The 24,983-nt window shown below is 35.5% G+C and overlaps 1 long non-coding RNA gene across 1 annotated transcript in view; it reads right to left on the minus strand.

The window, feature by feature from the left end:
• Positions 1-24,224, minus strand: part of LOC123242261 — a 58,693-nt gene extending 34,469 nt beyond the window's left edge. Inside the window, exons 1-3 of the long non-coding RNA XR_006505811.1 lie at positions 24,127-24,224; positions 17,938-18,054; positions 13,881-13,948 (exon numbers count right to left, since the gene is read on the minus strand). This is a non-coding gene — a long non-coding RNA (uncharacterized LOC123242261). The remainder of the gene's footprint in view (positions 1-13,880; positions 13,949-17,937; positions 18,055-24,126) is intronic.
• Between the last annotated feature and the right edge of the window lie 759 nt (positions 24,225-24,983).

The following is a 24,983-nucleotide window of genomic DNA, read 5'->3' on the forward strand; positions in this document are numbered from 1 at the left end:
ACCTGGTCTTACCAAGTTGGAAAGGCTTTGTGTTTTGGTCAGTGATGAAATATATTTTTATTGTCTGAAGACCAGTTTAGCTAAATTTGGAAAGACTTTTTCTGCCACAGAAACTCTAGAAGAAAAATTATAATCTACATCAGTCGAGAGAACTCACATTGTTAAAATTATGGATCTTTAAGTAAAGTATATTTTAAATTAGATTTTAAAACCACGAATTAGTTAAAGCTGTAGTTTTAATAGTTTCCATTTTGCTGTTGGAATGACATGAGATTGCATAGGATGTTGTGATGTACTTATTTGTACACAATTTCAGGTTTGTATGTAGGAAAAAATTTCAAGTTTATAGATGAAGACCTAAAGCTTATCTTGATAATTCTTGGCTTTGAAGCTATTCATTTAATTTTCTATAAAAATTCACAAATATTCATTATGATCCGTAATTCTTTTTACCATAGGTAGGTTAAAAGCAAAGGCCAGTGTTCTTTTTTTTTTCTTTCTTTTTTTCAGGTGCAACTTTTCATGAAAAAAAATCTTAATTTAGGAGACTTATGTCTTGTCTTTGAAAGGAACATTGCATTTGCACCTCAGTAATGGTAGGAGTTCACATATTAAGGGACATATAACAGGCGTTACTTTTTAAAGAGACAAATTATTCTTATATCTAAAAAGTAAAGCTAAACTTTTTAAAATGAAAATTCAATCAACTTTCATCATAATATAATTTATTTAAACCCTTACTTTCTGTCTTAGTAACACTTCTAAGACAGAAAGGACAAAGGGTAGGCAAATAAGGTTAAGTGACTTACCCAGGGTCACACAGCTAGGAAATGTCTAAGACCAAATTTTAACCCAGATCCTTGTGACTCCAGGCCTGGCACCACCTAGCTGCCCCCATGATACAATTTATAAAGTAGGAAATGAATTCCTAATATGTTGTCTGAGGGCTCTTGGATAAGAAACTTAGGCCTTGGCTTCATAGCACCATCATCCCAATCCAATCCAATGTGGATGAATATAAGCTGTAATTGTTTTATTCTTCCCATGAAGGTGAATGAATTTCATGAGGCAAGGAATTCAGGGGCAGAGAGGATACTTAGATTCTAGGTTAGTTTAAGAAAGGCTTACTTGTCTGCTGCACTACCCAATATTGACAATAAAGGCTGGCTGTGATCAGTGCATGTAATGTAACAGTGATAGAAATATGTCATGAATGCAAAAAAGGTTTTCTATTTCTTGGCCCTTCAGAGGTGCTTGGTAAATAGCTATGGGCTTGTGCAGTAGAAAGAGCACCTGACTAGAGTCAGAAGACCTGTCTTTAAGTTCTCACTTTGCTTTAGCTGGCTTAAATAAGACACCTGACCTCCTTGAATTTCAGTTTCCTTGTGTAAAATTAGATTGATCTTCTAAGGACTTCCCATTCTATGTTGTATCCTAATTGTTTAGAGAGAGAACCACAGTTTAGCTGAGTAAACTTTCTTTAATCAGTGTATACAAGGTATTGTTTTGTATATGAAGTGATAAGATACCTGTTATGGCAACTTGGGGGCAGGGGGTAGGGTTAGTAATCACTTCTAAGGATCTTCATGTATAAGTTAAAGTTTTTTAGTCCAAAGATGATGTTTAAACTAATACAGTAAAGGTCCCATACTGTTTTTTTCATGCTCAATTAAGAAAAACTCAGAAAAATATTAGAGGCAGTTTAAAGCATTTTACATGAAAATAATCTATGTAGCATTCCTAGACTTTATTAAATAAACATAATGTATATGGGTCCAATTGTATATTTTAAGAAATTCTGAACTATAGCTTTTCATGCTGTTTATTTTTGCATAATATGAACAAGAATTTCTAAAATGTCATTCATTCAAAAAAAAAATCAAACACCTAATTTTTTTTAAGCCCATAACTTCTGTGTATTGGCTCCTAGGTGGAAGAGTGGTAAGGGTAGGCAATGGGGGTCAAGTGACTTGCCCAGGGTCACACAGCTGGGAAGTGTCTGAGGCCGGACTTGAACCTGGGACTTCCCAGTCTCTAGGCCTGGCTCTCAATCCACTGAGCTACCCAGCTGCCCGCACTTAAAATTTTTAAATGTCTTTCACTCTGTAATTTCTTCAAAGCATTAATGGTAGGGAAAAAGAAAAGCCACGTTTTAAAACTTAAGATGCTATTAACTAAAAAGTACTATTTCTAGTCAATGTTAATAGGTAGAATTGTGGGAAACAGAACAAAATAAGATGGAACTAAAAAGCAGTACAACATACTAGAGAACTGGCCTTGGTGATTGGACAGGAGTCCTGAGGAGTTAAATGTCTATTAAATATAATAATTAAATAAAAGTTAAATGTGCCCAGAGTCACAACATCAGTATGTGTCAGATCTTCCAGATTTCAAAACTATAAGTTGCAGAACAGTGGCTGATCTGCATTGGTATGAGGAATTTTCATTACCAGAAATTACCTAAACCAATTAAATCACAAGTTTAGACCAAAAAACTCCAAACAAACTTGAGATAACTTAAACGGTACACATTATCATAGATTAAGCCTTATAACATAATACTGAAAACTTACTTCTTGGTGTTTTGGTGTGCTTGATGTATATTATTTTTGGTAGAAAGTATTCAAGAAATACCTAAAATTAATTTCCAACAACTATTAGGTCCATCTGATTAATGTTTGTCTTCTAAGTTTGGCTTATCAGCGTAGCTCCCAGGGTTTTTAAGTAATTGTCTTCTTTATTAAAAGAGAACAACAAAAATTTGAAATGAAAGGAGTCCAGCAGAGCCCACAACAGAACTTGCTACAATTCAGCATATACTAAACTGATAATTTTCCTAATGGAACTTGACCTTACTTAATTCTGTTCTTATTTTATAAATAGCTTTGAATTTGTAGACAATTACAACTATAGCAGATTTCCTATTATTTGAAATTTTTTGGAAGGTATTTGAGGAAGAAAGCTATTAATTCTCATTATTTTTTAATCTTCATTGAACATCACATATTTTCTGAGCCATTTAATTTTCTTAGTGCCAGTACCTTCCTTCTATTTCTTTAAAAATTCATTTGGAAATTTAGATTTTTTTTGGTCTTCTGAACAAATGCTCCATTTTTCTATTGACCTTAATGAACTGTAATGTAATGTAATGTAAACTGTAGGTGGAGGAACTTTGCCATATTTTCATCAGTTTATATTTCAGGTTCTCTGAACTAGAAAGCAGTTTGCTGTAACCCCTGTTTACCTTATTGAAATTCATATTTTCTCTGAGTTTACCCGTTTCTCTCCCAAAACTCCATGGTGATTTTTTGTTTCGTTAAATTAGTAGCATTACTTAACCCCATTTCTTATATAGGCTACTAAATGAGTTCATAGTACCTTCTTGTAAAATAGTAATTAATATTTCATTTATTTAGTACTTGATGGCTTTTTAAATTTATTTATTTGGAATATATTCTCATGGTTACATGATTTCATGATTCCACCCTCCCACTCCTCTTCCCTCTCCCCTCCTGGAGCTGATAAGCAATTCCACTGGGTTATACATGTATCATTGTTCAAAACCTATTTCCATGTTATTCATATTTGCAATAGAGTGATTTTGTAACATCAAAACCCTAATCATATCCTCATCGAACCACATGATTGATCCTATGTTTTTCTTCTGCATTTCTGCTCCCTGGGTCATTGCATTGCTGCTGGTACAGAAGTCCATTACATTCGATTTTACCACAGTGTGTCAGTCTCTGTGTACAATGTTCTTCTGGCTCTGCTCCTTTCACTCTGCATCAGTTCCTGGAGGTGTTTCCAGTTCACATAGAGATCCTCCAGTTACTTGATGGTTTTATAAAAGTACTTTTACAAAACCATAGGAGGCTGGTAATGCAAGTATTATTGTTCCATTTTTGCAAGATAAAGGAACCAATTTGCTAATGATCAACAGTTGTGTCAGGAGCAGTATTTGTATCCAGGTATCCAGCATTAATTCCATTTCCCTGCCTCCTTTACTCCTCATGTCATTCCCATAAACATAGGGACCTCACACTACATGGTAGTAGCTACATCATACCTTTTAAGGGTATATATTAGGCCTACCTTAAAGGCTTTTTTGGTTACTAAGCTTGAGGAAAGTGCATAATGACTGACATTTCATGCTTGTAATATTTTATTGTTGATTAATTTAAAAGAATGCATTCTTCTGGTATCATTCATGTTACCCAATCTATTCTTTGCTGTTGTTTATAACATTCTTCTGTCACAGAACTAAGTATTTAATAATATAACAAATTTTAATACCTGGGAGTGTTGTAATAGGATTTAACCTGTATTATAAAGACTTTTTTTGTACACAATATTTTTCTGTACACATAAATAACACATTTAGAATTCCTAGCAGTGAAAGCTTCTCTTGACAAGTTCTTTCAGGATTTGGAGAATTTGGGTACCTGCATTTTGGTAATCTTGGCTGTTATTTACAAAATGTTTTATGCTGATATATTCTGGAGAGAGGATTCTACCACCCAGAATTACTCCTTTCTTCCATGTGACTATGTGGCACTGTAGAAAATTGTAAAGTCTTCAGTAGGTATTTGGGGATTTGGAGGAAATGGAAGAGAACACTTCTATGACATTGAACACCTAGATTCAGTGGTGCTTAGACAGTTGTACCACTTCTTTATGCCTGGAAATTATCATAATTTTGCCCATAAAAAATGGCTGAAACTGTTATCTCATATGGAGCTGGGAGCTTGCTTTTTGAGATTAGTAAATGAGAATGCTTCACAAGTAATTAACAGTAAACTTCAGAAATGTTCAGGTGTACATAGCAGAAATGACTAATCAGATTTGACTAATGCATTTGTATGTTTGCACAGCTGTGAAACAAGTTATTTTTAAAACATTTATAGGGAAGATATTGACAATAATTTTCTTTGCCTTATGTTGTAAAAAAGAATAAGTAAAATTGTTACCATATCTACTGTTTCGCATTACATCTTCTGTTGTAAGAAGGTTAATTATAATGGCTCCATTTCCACTGCTGTTATGTTGTCTGTGTTTTTATTGTAATTCAGCATTTGATGTATGCATGGAGTAGGTTGTGGTAATTCTTTTAACCACTGTATGGCCAGATGTGTTATCCTTTTGAATTGTGCTGCTAATGTACATCATCACAAAATAATAATTCTTTTTAAAAAATATCCTTCTGAATAGTCCACAGAAGGTAGACTAGTGTAAGTTCTAAGTAAAACTTCTCTTATGTGCCTTTTTCTTTCATTTTCCTCCTACCTCAAAAATGTTAACCTATATTAACATTAACCATTGCTAGTTGTTCAAATGTCAGTACTTTTTTTTTTTTTTTTTTTTTTACCCTTACTTATGTCCTGGCAATGGGGATCAAGTGACTTGCCCAGAGTCACACAGCTGGGAAGTGTCTGAGGTCAGATTTGAACCTAGGACCTCCCGTCTCTAGGTCTGGCTTTCAATCCAATGAGCTACCCAGCTGCCCCCAGTACTTCTTAATAGACATAGAAACATCTTTGGCCAGGTATTCATATTGTCATGTTACTCTAAGCAGTGACAGCACACAAAGCTAGCCTTCCTAGAATTTAAATCAGCTACCCTGAATCCAGACCATTTTGACATCGGAAGGTCATGTCCCAAAACAATTGTAACCTTCCTTCTAAACTCAGAAGACCGATTTGGAAGAGGTTTTGCCTGGTAGAGGAACTTAAGGGTTGCCAAAATCCCAGCGAGTGCCTTCTAACTGACTTTTTAAATGTCGTTTTTCAAGAGTGAACACATTATCTAATTTCATAGTGTCACAGGATTATACTCCAATCCCCTTATTTTACAGAAGAGGAAAGAAACCAAAGTCTAGAGACTTCACATGTCTTGTGGAAGGGCAAACATTAAAAACTGCAGACCTTGGATTTCAACAGGCCCTCTAACTCCTAATCCAGGATCCTTTCCTCAGTCCATTCTTTGATTTTCCTTTCTTTAACACTGACTGGTGTCAAATCCTTTATCCACTGCTTAGCTCCATTGATTCTGGCACCTTTTGATTCTACCAAGTAAACTTAAACTTACCTTATTCCTTTCCATTTCATGTAAAATCCCAAATATGGTATATAGTTTCATGAACTGTTCATTCTAGTTCAGACTAACCTTTGTCTTCCTATACATGCACCTCCTTCTCAGACTCTTTCTTTTTCTTTGTTAACTCTTTTCACTTCCCAGCTCTGCACTAATCCAAGTTCTTTGTTTATTTTTAAGCTGTCCTCAATATCCAACCCTTCATTATTTCTCATCTCTGGATCTGTAGAATAGTTTAGCATTATGCATACCAGAATCATTCTCTGCTTTTTAAAATCTGTATATACTTGTGGCTTATCTCAATAACTAAATTCTAACCTCTTGCACAGGAACTTCTTAAAAACTTAGTGGTGCTATGCATATAGTTGGTGCTTAATAAATATTGATTGTATTTAGATAAAGTTTTTAACATACTCTTGGTTGTTTTCTTGAAATTAAAACCTGAATATAGTTGCTTAATACAGTTTGAGCAGTTGTGAAAGATACAAAAGAAGCAAAAGATCTGTGATAGCACTGGAATTTTCAATGTGAGAACTTCCTCCCACAGAGGGATAACAAACTTTATGAAGTAGCTCACGCAGAGAGATAGGACACACTAGAGATCATTTAGTCTAACCTCTTTTCTAAAGAAATGATTTTTCAGATGACCCTTTCCTACACTCTCAGCTGCTAGAGCCCTTGCCTCAAAAGTTACCTTCCACCTATTCTATGTGTATCTTGTATGTACCTACTTGTTTACATGCTGTCTCTTCTACTAGAATGTGGGTTCCTTGAGGGCAAGGACTGTTTTTGCCATTCTTTGCACTTAGTGAGTTCTTATTGACTGCTTGACTAAAGTCGTAGAGTAATTAGTAGATCTAGCTTCAAAACTAGATCCTCTTGATAACAGACCTGGTAGTCTTCCATTGTGCCGCATATTTCATAACTGCCTATTTTCTGATCTGTAGTATCTATCATTTCAGTATTATTGCTGTCAAAATTTCTCTAAAACTTTGACTTCCATATATGGAATGTCTAAAAACTACCATTAGGTCCAGAAATTGATTCTCTTTCTTAGATGTTTTCTCATTATTCCTACCACCACTTTTGCTCCAACTCCCTAAAGTGTTTCCCATTAATAATCTAATGGTTTTGTTCCTGTATAACTTAGTTATATTAATACCTATTAGTAAAGAAACAAAAGGTGGAACTTAACCATTCTTATTGTTTCTGATGGGATTACAAAATATGAAGAATAAGCAATAGAGTAAAGAAATTTTTAAGTAAAATAAACTCCTTACCTTCTTACTTAGAATCAATACTAAGTATTGGTTCTGAGGCAGAAGAATGGAAAGAGCTAGGCATTTGGGATCACGTGGCTGTGAAATATCTGAGGCTAGATTTGAGCCTAGGACCTCCTGCCTCCAAACCTAACTCTAACCACTCTGCCACCTTGCTTTCCCTGAGCAATAGATTTTAAAATGATAAATTACTCCAATTAGAATATCACTTTTTGTAAAGATAATTAAATTAAAATTTTGAGGGTTAGATATGTGATCTTGGAGAACTCTTTGTAAGAAGGAAAGAAGATATTTAAGAGATCATGACCCATATCCTTTGGGCAAAGGTTATAATTTTCCTTAAGTTGCAAAGATAGGTTTTTTAAAACTTAAAATATTCAAACCCAAAATTTGATCTTATCTTTGAGTCTATTTCATTTTTGTTTGAATGTGAGTATGCCTATAGACTGTTCTGTTTCAGTATACAATGTAAATATTTCGATTTAAAAATAATTGAAAGAGGGGGCAGCTGGGTGGCTCAGTGGATTGAGAACTAGGCCTAGAGACTGGAGGTCCTAGGTTCAAATCTGGCCTCAGACACTTTCCAGCTGTGTGACCCTGGTGGGCAAGTCACTTGACCCCCATTGCCTACCCTTACCACTCTTCTGCCTTGGAGCCAATACACAGTATTGACTCCAAGACGGAAGGGAAAGGTTTTACAAAAAAAATAATTGAAAGAAAATGTCATTGGGATCTGAAGGTGGCAGTATAAAAGCTAGAAAACAGGGGATAGAGAGTCCCAATTGTTCACTTTTCTTTGAGCTTTATTTTTCCAAGTGCTGCCTTTAATACCATGTCTCCTAGTCTATAAAGTTGTAGGTATAATGCATATTTAAATATAGGAATTATACTTTTATTGTTAAAAACACTTTATATATAAAAGGGGGATGGAAAATTGTTGCTAGGCATAGTGGAACTTAGAATCTTCTTTCATACCAACATTACACAGTGAAGATAATTCATTTATATTATAAGCACTTTAAAGATAGAGACCTTATTACTTAGCATGATATTCCTACTCCAAATGCAAATACAAAAAAAAGAGTGCCTCTGCCCTTAAGAGTGAAGGTACATGACCAGTTAGGACACAATTAAATCAGCTTAGATGTGAAATTATAAATTTTAGAACTGTGGTTCTAGAAGCGAAATAGAGAAGGAATAAATCAGAAATTTCAGTGGCAGAATCAATAATATTGATAATTTCTACTCCCATCCCCAGATGGATCCAGAAACTGAAAAGCAGGCAGCAGCAGGTTGTTTCTTCATGATAAAGAAGTCCACTGAAGTCCAAAAGCAGTGCAGTTTAGATTTTAGGTCCCCCTCCTTTAATGGAGGTTTCAGAGTTCAGGGCTTTGCCTTCAAGGTACTAATGAGATGTGAGCACCAAGGCTGAATAAATCTTACAGGATGACATTTGCCAATTATTAATTTCCTGGCATATGGAAGCATATAACATGCAAAGCAAGTAAAAAATAATTCCAAGATTTTAAGCCAAGGAGAACAATGGTGCCATTACTTGAATTGGGATATTTAGGAAGAGGGTTATGAGGAAATAAAACAATGAGCAACACTTGGAACATGTTGAATTGGGGATGATTTCTAGGAAATCCATTTGAAAGCAAGTTTTTTTTCTTTTTTGAAAGCACTCCATAAGCAACTGGAATTACAAGCCTAGAGCTTGGATTATTTTTTGAGACCAACTGCATAAATATAAAAATGCAACCAATTCATGTGTTTATTTTCAGAACTTATGTGACTAGCATAGGGCTAACCCTTGTAGGCAATTCAATAATAGTAATAGTTGATATTATATAATGGTTTTAAGTTTGATTCAAACTTTCTATTATCTCAGATTATTAGTATAAATGTCCTTATTGATCTTATTCTCCCTATCTTGCTGTTTAATTGTTTCACACAACAGTTCTTTGAAATCTCTTTTCAAGTTCTCTAGGCGATTCCTCTCCATCTCTCATCTGAGAACCTTGTCTCATTCTTTACTAATACAATGGAAACCATTTGTTGAGGGGTCCTTCATCTCCCCACATCTGACAGCTCTTTGCTATGATCTTTTTATAACTTCCTTTGCTCAAGTTGTAATGAAGAGGTGACTATTCACTAAAGTCAACCCTTCTACATATATCTTTTACCCAAAGTCTTCTCTTGTCATCTCTTCCTGATACCCACACCCACACACTATTATATCCTCTTCCAATCTTAAATCTGTCTGTACTAGATCTTTCCCTGTTGCTTATAAATTTACTCCCCTCCATTGCTCGAAGCTCTCACCAGACACAATCATCATCCCTACCTATAATCCTATATATTTCTTTCTCGGCCAAACTCCTTAAAAAGGCTTGGAAACTTCAAACTTCTACTTCTCCTCTTGTTCTTCCTATCCCCCTGAAATATGACGTTTTGACTGAAACTGCTTTCTCCAGAGTTACCAATGGTTTTGTAGTAAAATCTAATATCCTTTTCTCAGTCTTTATCTTTCTTAATTTCTCTACAGGTTTGGATACTATTGATCACCACCTGAACACATTTTTCTCTGGGATTTTTCAATATTACCTTTCCTGATTCCCCTCTAATTTTCTCCTCAGACTTTGATGTTTTATCATCTCTAGGTCATATCCATTGCCTCCTGGCCATATCCCAAGGCACTATCACAGCTCCACTTTTTTTTTCATTTTTTAAACCCTAACATCTTTATATATATATATGTATATATATATATATCCTTCTATATTAATTTTATTTGTTCCAGGGCTAGGCAATGGGGGTTAAGTGGCTTGCCCAGGGTCACACAGCTAGGAAGTGTCTGAAGCCAGATTTGAACCTAGGACCTCCTGTCTCTAGGCCTGGCTCTCAATCCACTGAGCCATCCAGCTACCCAGCTCCACTTTTTAAAAAAATAATTGGTGAACTTTTCAGTTCCCATGGGTTAATTGCCATCTATGAAAGACAACTTCCAGATCTAACAATTCAGCCCGGGTATCATACCTGAGGTCAAGTCCTTCATCCCCAAAACTGTACATCTCAAATGAGATGGACATCCCAAATTCAATTTGTTCAAAACAGAACTTTTTTTCCCATTCTTGCATCCTATCCTTCTGAATTTTCCAGTTATGTTTGAGGGTACTACCATTCTTCTAGTCAGTAACCCAGGTCAGTGACTTTGATGTCATCCTTAGCTCCTCAGTCTTAATTTATATATCCAGTCACTTGCTGCATCTTATTTTTATATCCACAGCATCTCTTTCATATTCTCCTCTCCATGCTTATAGTATGTGTAGGTTCTCATTATTTATCACCTATACTACTACAATAGAGTTCCATAAGAAATTATTGTTTAAAAAAATTCTTAACATTTTTTACATTTTGATTTTCAAATTATCTCCCTTAAGCCCCTTTCTCACCTGTTGTGAAGGCAAGCAGTAGGATGGCAATTATACATATGAAGTCATGCAATACATTTTTCCATATTAGACATATAAGAAAGAAAGACAATGAGAAAAATATGCTTCAATCTGCCCCCAGAGTTTTCTCTCTGGATAGCATTTTTCATTGTGGATTCTTTGGAATTTTCTTCAATCACTGTATTGATTAGAGTAGCTAAGTCTTTCACAGTTGATCATCATTACAGTGTTTCCATTACTATGCAGAGTGTTCTGTATCTGCTCATTTCACTTTTCATTGATTCATATTAGTCTTCCCAGGTTTTTTCCAAAACTCTCCTGCTCATCATTTCTTGGAGCACAGTAGTACTTCATCATAACTGTATTCCACAACTTGTTCAGCCATCCTTCAGTTGATGGGCATCCCCTCAATTTCTGATTCTTTGCCACCACAAAAAAGCTGTTATAATATTTTTGTATATATAGATCCTTTCCCTTTTCCTTTGATCTCTTTGGGATACAGACCTATTAATGGTATGAAATATTCCTTTGATAATTAGAGGCTTTCACAACTTTACCCATCCTTTACCTTTTGTGTGCTTTGTGTGTATATATATGTATGTATGTGTACATATATATGTAGAGACATGTGTATATTCATGTACACACATATACATACATATCTTCTTGTTTCATACATAAGCTCCTTCAGAATAGTGAAACTTAGAGTGCCTCCTTTCCTTAGTATAGTTCTTGATCTTTAAGAAGATACAAAGAATTACTGACATTGCAAAGGGTGAAATAATCCTTCACAAAAAAACCCATTTTAAAAGAGTAGACAAGCACATATAAATAAATTCATTATAAATATAAAGTGAATGAAAGAAAATGTGGGATAATTTTGGAGAGAGGGCACTAACAGTAAGGGAATAAGGCTTCATGCAGAAGATGGGGCTTCCACTACCTCTTAAAGGAAGAGAGAGACAGGTAGAGATAAGAAGAAAGTGTATTCGAGGCCTTATGGGATGACCAGTGCAAATAACTGGACATAGGATATGGAGTATTGTGTGGGAGAAACACAAGACTAGTCTACCTGGATTGCAGAGTTCAGGAGAATGATGCATATTCAAATGGTTGTTGATTAATTGATAATATGACAATGGAAAGATCCTTGGATTGGGCAGCTGAAGAACTAGTGTCTAATCCCAGCCCTGTCAAACTGATTTGGTAAATCATTTAACTTCTCTGGTCTTCAGGTCCCTGAGGGTATTCAACTAAGGAACTTTTTTTATTTTAATGCTCTATTGTTTTAATTAGAAAATGATTAAAATAGAATGTGCAGTACCATGTGTACTGCAAACTATAATTCAAAAAGGGAAGGTATCAGAATATTGAGTAAGGCTTCATGAGGAAGTAGAATTTAAACTTAGACCTTAAGGATAGTTATTCTGTTAGAAAACAAATGGAGAATGATTCCAAGATAAAAGAAAAAGCAGGATTAAATGTTTCCAGGTAGGAATTGATGTGGTGGAAAACTAGAATAACTTCCAGAGTGAAGCAGAAAATATATTGGATAAATAAGATTGAGCCAATTTATATACAAGAACTTAAAAACTAGGAAAAGGGATTTTAGACTGTGGTTTGTAATTGATATCCACTGTGCAGGGAAATGACTTGAAGGAAGTTGGCATTTAAGAAGGATGAGTCTGACAGCACTAAAAAGAGATGGAAGGGAGTCTAGTTTGGGAGTTAATAGTGATTCAAGCAAGAGGTCATAGTTGAAGCTCTGTGGAAGGATAATTTCCAAAATAAGCATTCAGAAAAACAGAAAGCTGAATGTCTTTAGCCCTTATTAAGGGAAATAATATGTGTGTGTGTGTGTGTATGTACATATATATATATATATATATATATATATATATATATAATGAAACCAAGGAGAATTTGTCATAGAATTAGAAGAGCCAGATGATATAGTTTTGCTGAAGCTTAGGGAAAGAGTGTTTTAAGAAGGAAGTCAAAGTAGGATAAAGTTTAACAAGAAGAAATGTGATTCTCACAAATTCTTTGGGGCTGGGAACCCTCACTTCCTTTTTTTGGTGGAGGGGAGGGCTAAGAGCTATTGCTTTGCCAGCTGAGTTAAGTAGTTAGACCAACAACATTTAGTGATCAGCACACCAGTCGGGAAACACTGGTTTCCCCATTCACCCTTTACCCTTCAGTAGAAGCCTGCTGCCAGCTTTTTAAAATGATAAGTTTGGAATTTTCATCTTGCACATACTTGTCAGATTTAGAAGACAGAGCAAATACATGAGGATAGTATGCCCTGGAGACTGTAGGGTCATAGATTTAGAACTGATATGGTCCTTAAAGTTGATCCAGTCCAACCCTCTCATTCTGTAGATGAGAAAACTGAGGTCTAAGAGGTTAACTAATTTAAGGTTAATTTAATCAAAGGCCACAGAGGAAGTTAAAACTCAGGGACTGTCTTTTGTCTCTTTTTATATTCTTAACTGATACTAGAACTTGTGACCAAGGTCTTTTGATTCCAAATCTATCATTTCCTAATGTACCATATTGTCTCCTCACTGCAGTCTGGGTGCACTTTTGAAGATAGTATAAAAGTGTGTTCTTGTTGATATATTAATACTACTCCAGGAATATTCTGTTCCACCACTTAAAACAAAGTCTGAACTAGATACAGCTCTTTCTTAAACTATTCACAAAGCATTTTAAAAGCTGATCTTTTGTCTACTTTTAATGTATAACATATGTGTATATATATGTATATATACTAAATTCTAAGAAGCTTACAGATGAGTTTTGTTTTTCCTTTTTAGGTGAAAATGGAGTGCCTTTAGCTTTGTTGTATCTCCAACTTATCGTAAAATTTTGTTAAGAAATGGCATTTACCGAAATACCAGGAATGTCACATAAAAGTACACATAGCATATTCTCCCATGGAAAGCTAATAAGGTTAGTTAACAAATGGTAAATCAGGATCAAAAAAGATCTTAACCGAGGTTTGTTAGCCAAATCCAATAAATTGAAAGAGAGAATAAAATGTAAATACCTGAGTTTAAAAAATAATAACAGACTCTCAGTATAGAATGAGGTGTAGGCATGGCTGTCTTCAATTATCTGAAAAGTCATCAAGTAGAAAGGAGATTAGATTTGCTCTGCTTGGTCTCAGAAAAAGGAACAAGTAATTACGAGTTCGGAATTTCTGAAGATTTCTGACCCAAAAGAAAGACATTCAATATTTAGACTTCTTAACAATGATAGTGTTTAAAAAGTGAAATGAACTCCTTAAGGAAATAATGAACTTAACATCACTGGACGTCTTCCACAGAAAATCTGAAGGACCATTTTTCAGAGATGTTTAGAGGACCTTCATATTTGAGAACTAGATGACCTCCAAGGTACTCTGACTCTCAAGATTTTATGATTCTGGGGAAATTGATTTAGTCAGAGGAGTCTAGTGACTTTACCTCTTTTCCTAAATAGTGAAGAGAAGTGTTGTGGAAAGAGCACTGGATTTGAGAGAGGACTTGGAACCAAATCCCATTCTAATGCTTACTACCTGATATTGAGTGGGTCATTTCCTATCTCCAGTCCTTGGCTTCCATTTGTAAAATGAAAGGGGCTAAACTAGATATCCTCTAAAGTCCTACTCTTCCAGTTTTAAATTATATGCTTTAGTGAAACCAATTCATCAGATGAAACCTGAAGAGTGTTAAGCTGATGATGCAGCATGGCTTGCTGACAGTTATGATAGGCAGCTGTCACTTCTGCTGTCTAATGCCACTAATGACTTTTACATTAGTTCATTAAAGAGTTTCCTGAGGCCATCAAAATCAGCCTCCTTACTTCACTTTTTACCAGTTTTGTTCTGCTTTTCCTCACCTCTGTAATTTTGCTCACTGTCCTCCATATGTGGGATATCTCTGTACCTTTCTAAAATTTTTTTAAATTTAATTTTCTTAAATTAAAAAAATATTTTTTCCACTCCACCTCAATCTATTTGGGGAAAAGAAAAAAGAACAAAACCCTTGTTACAATATGTGGTCAAGCAAAACAAATTCCTTCATTGTCTACTTCCCCCCCCCCAAAAAAAAAACCATCTTTCCTTCTGTACCCTGAGTCCATTATTTCTTTTAACAGGAGGTTAGTAGCATATGTTATCACTGGTCCTCTAGAACTGTGCTTGGTCATTGCATATAGCAAAGTTTGTAAATCGGGCAGCTAATTAATGCAGTGGATAGAGTTCTGGACTGGGAATCTAGAAATCCTGAATTCAAATCCTACCTCAGACACTAGTGATGTGACCATGATATAAGTTATATAGCCTCCCTCAATCTCAATTTCTTCATCTGTAAAATAGGGGAAATAGTAGTACTTATGTCACAGGGTTCTAATGCAACACTTTATAACCTTTAAGGTGATATATAAATGCTAGCCATTATTATTATTGTTTTTCAAAATTGTCTTTACAATGTTGTTGTCATTCAATAAATTGTTCTCCTGCTTCTGCTTACTTTACTCTGTATCGTTTCATGCAAATCATCCCAGGTTTTTCTGAAACTATCCCTTTCTAGAAAAGCCAGCTTGAATCACCACCTCCCCTAAGAAGCCTTTTTTGAATCCCTTTCACACCTTTCCCCAGTTATAAATGATCTTTTTCCTTAAGGCTCCTTCCTCAGTAAGACCTGAGAACATCAATACTTAGCATTCCCCAAAGGCTAGTCATCAGCTATCACTTACAAGCAAATAAGGTTTCACATGAGTCCAAACCTGGAGATGGGACCAGAGGCAAACCTGGCCCAGTCATGTGAATTTTTGTCCAATTACATGAATAACCTGTAATAAGGGGCAGCTGGGTGGCTCAGTGGATTGAGAGCCAGGCCTAGAGACTGGAGGTCCTAGATTCAAACCCGGCCTCAGCCACTTCCCAGCTGTGTGACCCTGGGCAAGTCCCTTGACCCCTATTGCCCACCTTTACCACTCCTGGGCCAAGGACGGTCCCTAGCCCAGATGAAAAAAGGAGGAGGGTTGGGCATGGGGCTAGCAACCCCACCCTGTAAAAACTACATCTGCTAAAGAAAGTGCAACCTAAAGTAGGAGCAGCTGGGCTAGCTCAGTGGATTGAGAGCCAGGCCTAGAGACGAAAGGTCCTAGGTTCAAATCTGGGCTCAGACACTTCCCAGCTGGGTAACCCTGAGTGACTGTGTGTCCCATTGCCTACTGGTTGTGGCCCTATGCTCCTTGAATAGAGTCCCAGGATAAAAAAAAAAAAAAACATGAATAACCTGTAATATAGTATTTTGGATATCTGTCTTATCTTTCCCTCTCTCCTCCCATTAAATCATAAGTTACCTAATGATTGGAACTGTGTCTTTTTTGGTCTTTGTGTGAACAGTGCATACACAGATTGTATTTAAAAAATGAGGTACTTAAATATTTGTTGAATTGAATAATCAGGGCCAATTGTCCACAGTTAATGTTTATGAACACCCTGTCTGGGTTACAAAGATCATTACTTGATGATTCTCACCCATATTAATGCAGCATATTATCTAAACTGTACTATGATCACATAATTATGATTCACATTTTTTTCCATATAAAATAAGCTCTCATGACCATCCGGTTCTTTCCCTGAGAAATTTTACATATTATCCAGTGGCATATTCGAGAGAGATTTTGTAATTATGAAGGAGGAAGAATAGGCCTATGCCAAATTAAAGCTACCCAGCTTATTAGTTTGAGATGCCCTGCTTATTTTATGCAGGACTGTCAACACTTTGCAATACTGAAATAATTAGACTAATTAAAGTATAACTGTAAATAGTCTGAATGAATTATTAAGTAATAACAGTGTGTTATTTTTGGAGCCATAATCATATTTTGCTAATCTCTAATTCATAGTTTATCATTTAGAAAGTTTTATAAGCTTTTTTAAACAGAGTTTCAAAGTTATAAAATCAGGCATCAGTCCTCTTTTTTTAAGTGTTATCTCAATTTTACCCAAATTTTTTGAAGGTTCTATTCCTGAAATTTTAGTTCAGAAATAATTTGAATTCTGTTTTTACTATAAAATTTCCGATCTAATTTAATGTTAACACATTTTTGTAAATATATTTGCTTTAGATATTTTGTGCTTCCGTTTTAGGAATATGCCATTCTTCCTAGATCATGAATGGTATACCCTAATCCTCCATGTTCTGTCCCTGTACTCAATTGAGGGAAGGCGAATCCTTAGGTTATACCTATTTACATTATTTGATAGTAAAAATAGATATTGTATAGGGGCAGCTGGGTAGCTCAGTGGAGTGAGAGTCAGGCCTAGAGACGGGAGGTCCTAGGTTCAAACCCGGCCTCAGCCACTTCCCAGCTGTGTGGCCCTGGGCAAGTCACTTGACCCCCATTGCCCACCCTTACCACTCTTCCACCTATGAGACAATACGCTGAAGTACAAGGGTTTAAAAAAAAATAGGTATTGTATATATAGTACTTTAGGGTTTACAAAGCACTTTACAAATATTTCATTGTATCCTCACAACATCCCCAAGAGATAGGTATTATAATTATGATCTCCATTTTACAGATGAAAAAACTGAGGCAAACAGAAGTTAAGTTACTTGCCAGGATCACTTATCTAGTGAGTGTCTGAGACAAAATTTGAATTTCCAGTCTCCAGGGCTAGTGCTTTATCCCGGGTACCACCTAACTTCCCTATTTGATCTTCCAGATGTATGTCTTCAGTCCTGACTCATCTTCTGCCTAGTGCTATATTTTTGTTGTTATCTGCAGGATATCACCACTTAGAATTTCAATTCGGCACCAATTTCCTAAATCTCTTAAATGTAGCTTTATTTTAGAAGGCTGACCCATTCAGTTTTTCTTTTGAAGTCTTAGAAATGAATTCCTTATCCATCTAGATAGCAAGTAAGTTGATAAATCTTCTTGCTAATACTGCTGAACTTCGTTTCTTTTTCACTTGAAGACTGAAAATCATTGGAAAATATTTCTGAAACTTGCTTTATGATCTTTTGCAAGTGTTAAGAAGGCAAACAGAATTATGTAGCCAGGAGGCTCTAACAAAAGCACAGAACAGCAGTTCTACCTACCCTGCCCATAATATCATCAGAGCTCTCATCTCTTTCTCTCCAACCAGCTGCTTCTCAACTCTTGATCACATTGTTCAACATTTCCACTTTATTCCATGCTTCACTGTCCTTCTTTTCCTGAGGAATATAGAGGAATGATTTTATGATTAATTCTACCCATCTTTTACCCATACTTTTTTTTCCTTTGGTGCATAACTGATGTGAGCTATTTCTACTTTAATACTTAAAAGAATCTTTGATTTCGTCTGTTTTTGTTCTCTCCATCAATGCAAACCTGGATAGAACTCCTCAGTGACTTTATAGGTTCCTCCTGCATTGCCGTTGCCAAAAAAAATAAAAGCATCACTCAGCAGCCAAGCTAAACTTAGGCTGATCCTCGGATGACAGTCATGTAAAGGCCATCTCTGGGTCCATACTTGAGGACTTTCCAGCTCAATAGGACCTGCCAGAGCTTAGCTCTCCTGGCACAGGCATCAAGAACCCAGGGTCACTTCCATGACAGGTGAAGCATGAGAATAGGACAAGCAGTAATATGGATACTCTTGGTTAATATCAGGATCAGGAAAGAACGATCAGCAAATTAACAAGTGTCTAAATTCCTGGAAGCACTGATATGTAGGTAGTTTGCTTTCGTGGGCAGAACACTAGGATTCCAAGCACCTGGAGTCCGGTTGTACCTTTGCAGAGCCATTGTGTGAGTTTGTGAATGTCCCTGATTTATCCTTGGTCTGAATTTCCTCATCTTTAAAATGGTAGGTTTGAATTTGATCATCTCTGAAGACCCTTCCAGTTATAATGTTCTAATAGTATAATTCTTGGTTATATCTTAATTTTATTGTATTTCTCTTTGAATTTTAGATAATAGTTTTCAACCTTAGGTCATCCTATTTTGTAACTCTTACTACTCTTTCAAAGTGATTTCTAGGGGCAGCTAGCTGGCACAGTGGAAATGAGAACCAGGCTCAGACACGAACTAGCTGAGTGTGATCCTGAATAAGTCACTTAACCCCAATTGCCTGGCCCTTACTGCTCTTCTGCCCTAGAATCAGTTCATAGTATCAGTTCTAAGACAGAAGAGGGTAAGGGTTTTTTTAAGTGATTTCTGAAGGTATTTTAGATCAATATTTTTCAAGTAGAGATCTTCACGGTCACTGTCTTTTCTGGTTTATGTATTTTTGTTTAAATGTTGCATGAATGTGCCAGTTGTCTGGATGCCCCTTAGCTAAGGGATTAATGTAATGTCCTTATTCATTGTTATTTCCTTCCTTGCAAGTTGGCCAAAACTTTTAGATGTGACTCAAGTAAATTAAGGCTTCTATTGCCTAGAGATTAATTAAAATCATGATATCCGTTATTATTCTTTGGGTAGTCTATTAACAAATATGACATAGTATTGAAAAACAAAATTAAACTACATATTACATTTTAAATTAATGGAGGTATAACTCAAATGGTTGAGATAATTTGTTATTTTATTTTTTTGCTTTAGTAAAGTTCAAAAAAATTTTTTTTTATTTTTGGTATCTTCCCCTTTTCCAGATAACTTTAGGACCTTATCAGCTGCCTTTTGTGTGTTGGCCTCCCATTAAAGGCAGAAGCTATCTTTATTTTTATTTGTATTCTCTATGTGCCTGGCACATAGTAGGCACTTACTGTTTATTCACTGACTCCTCCTCTCCCTTCCCCCCTCCCACTTCTAAAAAACTCTGATGACTCCCAATTACCTCTAGTAACACTCATAATTATATCATCTCCAGAATAGATCACTTTTATTTTATGCTGGGTTCAATTCAGCTACTTTCTTTAGATTTTTCTGTAATGCCATTTTTACCTCACATTCTACCCCATCTGGAATTGTGATGTTAGAACTCAAGTGTAGTTCATCTACTGTGATAACGAAGAATATTTTATAAATACATATCTTTTCTACTTTTTCTTCCATTTGTTGTCTTTCCATTTTGGCTTATGGTTGGATTTCTTGTTCTTCTGATGACCCCGAATTGCTCCTAGAATGAAAAACTGATATTTTTAATACTGGTTTTCTACCAGTGTTGTGTGGCTGGGAGTCTTTCATTGTATACCTTTGGTGGTAGCTGTGAGCAAAGACAAAAGTAAAAAGTCCCTACCCTCAAGGAGCTTACATTTTAATGGGAGAGAAGATGTATCTACAGAAGTAGGATGTATCTACAGAAGTAGGATGAATCCAGTGCAATGCATTCAGTCAATCAATAAGCACTTATTAAGCACCTACTAACAATATCATAAGGTAATTTTAGGATGGAGTTCACTGGGAGGCAGGAGAATCAGGAAAGTCTCTGTATAGAAAGTGATGTGTGAACTGTTTTGAAAGAAACTGGAGCTCAATAGAGGCATGAAGGAGAGTATTACAGTCATGGGGAATAGCCAGTGTAATGGAAAAGACAGAAAGAGTATTGTGGCATGTGTGCGTAACAAGTAAGCCAGTAAGGCTTGGATCACAAGGCTGGTAGAGGGGAGTGATATATAAGAAGACTGGAAAGATAAGAAGGGCTGAGGTTGTGAATAGCTTTAAAGGCCAAACAGAGTTGTTTATATTTTACTAGAGGTAATTGGGAGTCATCAGAGTTTTTTAGAAGTGGGGGGGAAGGGAGAGGAGGGGTCAGTGAATAAACAGTAAGTGCCTACTATGTGCCAGGCACATAGAGAATACAAATAAAAATAAAGATAGCTTCTGCCTTTAATGGGAGGACAACACACAAAAGGCAACTGATAAGGTACCTGCAGCAGGGTTATGATGAAGTCTAAAGAAGTACAAAAGTAGTGTTGCTGATACCAATGAGGAGAAGAATATGCCAAGCCCTTTAAGAAAAGTCCCTGTAGCTCATGGCCCTGCCCTTCAGTCAGAGGAGCAGAGGGTACTAATAAGATGCAAGTACTGAGGGAGTTTCATCATCAGACATCATCAAATAATATTTTAGGAAAATCACTTTGGCAATGTGTGGGGTTCATTGGAGAAACTAGAGATAGGGAAAAGGAATAATATAATGGTACAACTAAGAGGTGATGAGAGTCTGAAGTAAGTCACAATTCCAGAGAGGAGAGAGTAGTAAATAGTGGCACATGTTACAGAAAGGTAAGTGAGGGTAGAAATTGGAAAAAGGCTATTAGATAGCCATCACTATTGAATAATGAAATTAAAAGCCAAATTACTGAGGATTGAAAAGAGACTGAGACAAGAAGTAGAGGCACCTAACATAGGTGATTTTTTTCAAAGAGTTTGGATGAGAAATAGAGCTACAGGTGAAGAGAACAAGGACAAATACAGGTTGGTAGCAGGGGTCATGAGTTATAATGAGAGATTTTCAACACAGACAAGGGCATGTTTGTGGGCATCTGGAAAGGAACCACTGGATAGGGAGAGATTGAAGATTAGAGAGAGGAGGATGATAATACGGACAATCTGCTAGATTGAGAAGGAGCAAGTTCAAGGATAGCTGTAGACGACTTGACCTTAATGAAAAAAACGGTCTGCTTCATGAGAGATTTTGTCATTTAGTTGTTTCATTTATGTCAGACTCTTTGTGACCCCATTTGGTGTTTTCCTGCCAAAGATAATGGAGTAGTTTCACCATTTCCTTCTCCAGCTAATTTTACAGATAATGAAACTGAGGCAGATGAGGTTCAGTGATTTGCCCAAGATTACACAGCTAGTAAATATCTGAGGCTAGATTTGAACTACAAAGATGAATCTTCCTGACTCCAGATCAGGCACTTTGCCCCCTAGCTGCCCTTCAGAGTAATAGGTATCAGGGATTGGAATGAAGGAAAAGATAGTGGAGAATAATGTCTTTCTTTAAGAAGAGGGAAAAACTCTCACTGGCTTTGTTGTTGTTTCAATGAAATAAATTGTTGTACCCAGAAGAAAAGGTGAAGAAAGAAATGCTATGAGTGGCTAGAAAAGGCAAAATTTGGAACTTCTGCTGCAATGAGGGGGATAGACAGTCAATTAGAGAGGAATAAAAAGATTGCCTTGCCCAGTTAACATTAGATAACTTACATTTGTGGTGGATCCCAATCAGCACAATTGCTCGAGTTTTGTTTAGCAGCATAATGTAAGTAAGAGTAGAAGAAGCAGATGGTGCAAGTAATAAAATCATCAGCCCTAATAGAGCAAAGGAGCAAAGGATTTGAGAATTGAACTGGCTTGCTAAGGAATCAAAAAGAGAAGAAAGAATTCTTAGAGTGAGAATGTTGGTATGATAAAATAATGAGGAGTTAAGAGATAGCCCCTCACCGTAAGGTGAAAGAATAAGTTTGAGAGGGGTAAGGCATAGGGAGAGAGAGAATTATCAAGGATTGTGGTTGGGTAAATGAATTAATTTACGGAAACAAATGTAACAGAAATAGAAACAGAAACAGAAATAGAAAAAATGGATGGATTGTTGGAGGAAATGCTTCCACCAAGCTCACAGATCTATAGAAACAATTAAATTCCTGTTAGCAAAAGAAAGCATCTGAGTGGTAAGCCTTTTTACATTTCAACTTTAAAGATTGATTTTAACTATATGAACTGAATATTGTCCCTAAAGTTTAATGTTTTAATATTCTAATTCTAGGCCCTGGGGTATATTATACTGTAATAGGATTAATAGTATTCACAGAACTTCATTTTTCACCATTTGTCAAATTTTGTACCTTTGGTTAGTATGTAATTTAACCTCCAATAAAATGCCTAGTAGTAGTTCAACATTGTTATTCATTTAAAAGTAGTCTTGCATAATGACTTAGAAATGTCTGTTTCTTTTATGTGTTAAAGTAACTGCATTCTTTTGATAAGTAATTATTGTCAGAAATGTCAGTGAAAAATTTTCTCAGTTTGTCATTCTATAAAATCTATATTATAGCAATACTATCTTGCATCTGACTTATTCTTCAATATCACCTTTTTCTCATAACACTCCTACGAAGTATATAGGGCAAGCATTAATTTTTTCATTAAAAAAGAAGGTAAGGAAATTATACAACTCATCGCAACACAAACTAGTGACATTCTCCTGTCTAATAAGTATCTGATAAGTGTCTCAGATTAGAAGAAAAGTCACATTTTCTGAATATATTCTGTTTGAATTAAACAGATTCATCAATCTTTAATTTACAGTCTGAACAACTTTTGTTAATGTTTAAGTTCATGAAATAAAAGATTTGAAAATGTAAAAATAACATCAGTCTGATGCCTTTTACCATATCTTATTATTTCCTTTTATGCCATAGATGTAACTATTATTAAGGTAATAACTATTTATTTAGCGTCTTCTTTGTGCTAGGCACTATGCTAATTGATCAAAAACATATATTTCATTTGGCCAATGAATATAGCCACATACTTTACAGTTATTCATTAGAATCACTGTTCAAAGATTGGATATTTTTTTCCATTTTTCTGCTAATAAAATCAAAAGATTTGTGACGTGATCACATCTCTAAAGAAGATAATTTTTAACTGGGTTAAGATTTGATTTTAAAGTGAATGCCTAGAGTTGTAGTAGAGATCCATTTTAATATACATGGATTTAAATACCCCATGCATCAGATCATATCCCCTGAAATAGCACCGCTACATACAACAAAAGTCTGATACGTATCATACAAGGCAAGTTTTAGTTTTGGCCCCTTAGTTACAGCATCATAAATTAGGTATAGTTATATTTGTTAATATAGCTTTACTTAAGTCCCTCAGTACTATCACTGTTACAATTTTTGTAATTAGAAAAATAATTTGATATATAAACAGTTAGGTTCTAAGCAAATTAAATGTAGTTAGCAATGTCAAATGTAAACATAAGTGACATTTGCAGTTGTTTCCTTTTTGGACCCAAAGTTTTGTCCAGTTTAAAAAACCCCACCAAACATAAATAGCAAATATTGGTGAATAAATTATTATTTCTGGCCACTCAAACATACTCAACTATTTCAATTTCAGTTTCATTTGTTTCAACTTCTTAAAGCAACTATCTGCTTTGACATACATTGGTGGAGTCCATTACAACTTTTTAAAACAGATTTTTCTCCTGTGCCCATTCACATTTCTCATACCCTTATTCTCTGTCTGAATATCAAAAACAAGTGTAATCGGTTTACTCTTTTGATTACTGGAGAGCAAGCTAACAATCTAAATATTTGTTTAAAACATATGAAAATTCAAAGCATTACCTTAGAGGAGATTTCAAGGTTCCCAGGCTACTGTGTCTTTTGGGTCTAAATAACCATATGTTATATAGTGTGACAATAACTTTCTGAGTGCTATTGCTGTAAACAGGCATACATTTTGTTCCCAATAAATGAAAGAGATCCAAGCAGCTTATTCAAGGACATAGTGCTGACGATATCCTTTTCCATAGACAGTATAATTCTGCAGCTGTCTCTTGTCAGTCTAGAAAATGAGATTTTTAAAAAGACCATGAAGTAATCAACCGTTCAGAGGCACTATTTTAAAGGAAGTAAACTGAAAGGGTTTCATTAAAAATCAGAGGAAACCCAGTTTCCACTTTTTTAAACCCTTTAAAAAATAATGACCATTTTGCCATAATAACTATGCTAATATCCATAGGCAATGTTTGGGGGGGGTGTTGTCTCACAAAAGGGTGAAATTGAGCTAATATAACCCATGATAGTAAGAAATATAGGAATAATGCTTCTGGGAACTATATAGAAATAAGCCTCAGGCCAATTTTTTGCCTGAGTAGCTATAAATTAAATTTACTTCACTCTTAATTTCACTTAAAAGTCTCTGGAGTTGTTTCCCTTTTATTTTAGCTGTATATACTCAATGATATCCTCCTTCCTTATGTGGCAAGATTAAAAGGCCTGTTGGAGATCATTCTCTTGATGAAGATATTTGAACTCTATAAGCTTAAAAACCAAGAGATCCACCTTGCCTTTTGCATGGATTGAAAATAAGTGAAGTTAATTCTTAAATGTACCTGAGCAGAGACTCAAAAAAGGACTAAGGAGAGAAAGGAGAAACAGGAAAATGAAGTAGGCAGGATACCTGCCTAACGACATAGTCA

This window comes from Gracilinanus agilis, chromosome 3 (assembly GCF_016433145.1).
Source record: "Gracilinanus agilis isolate LMUSP501 chromosome 3, AgileGrace, whole genome shotgun sequence".
In the NCBI taxonomy this organism is placed as follows: Eukaryota; Metazoa; Chordata; class Mammalia; order Didelphimorphia; family Didelphidae; genus Gracilinanus; species Gracilinanus agilis.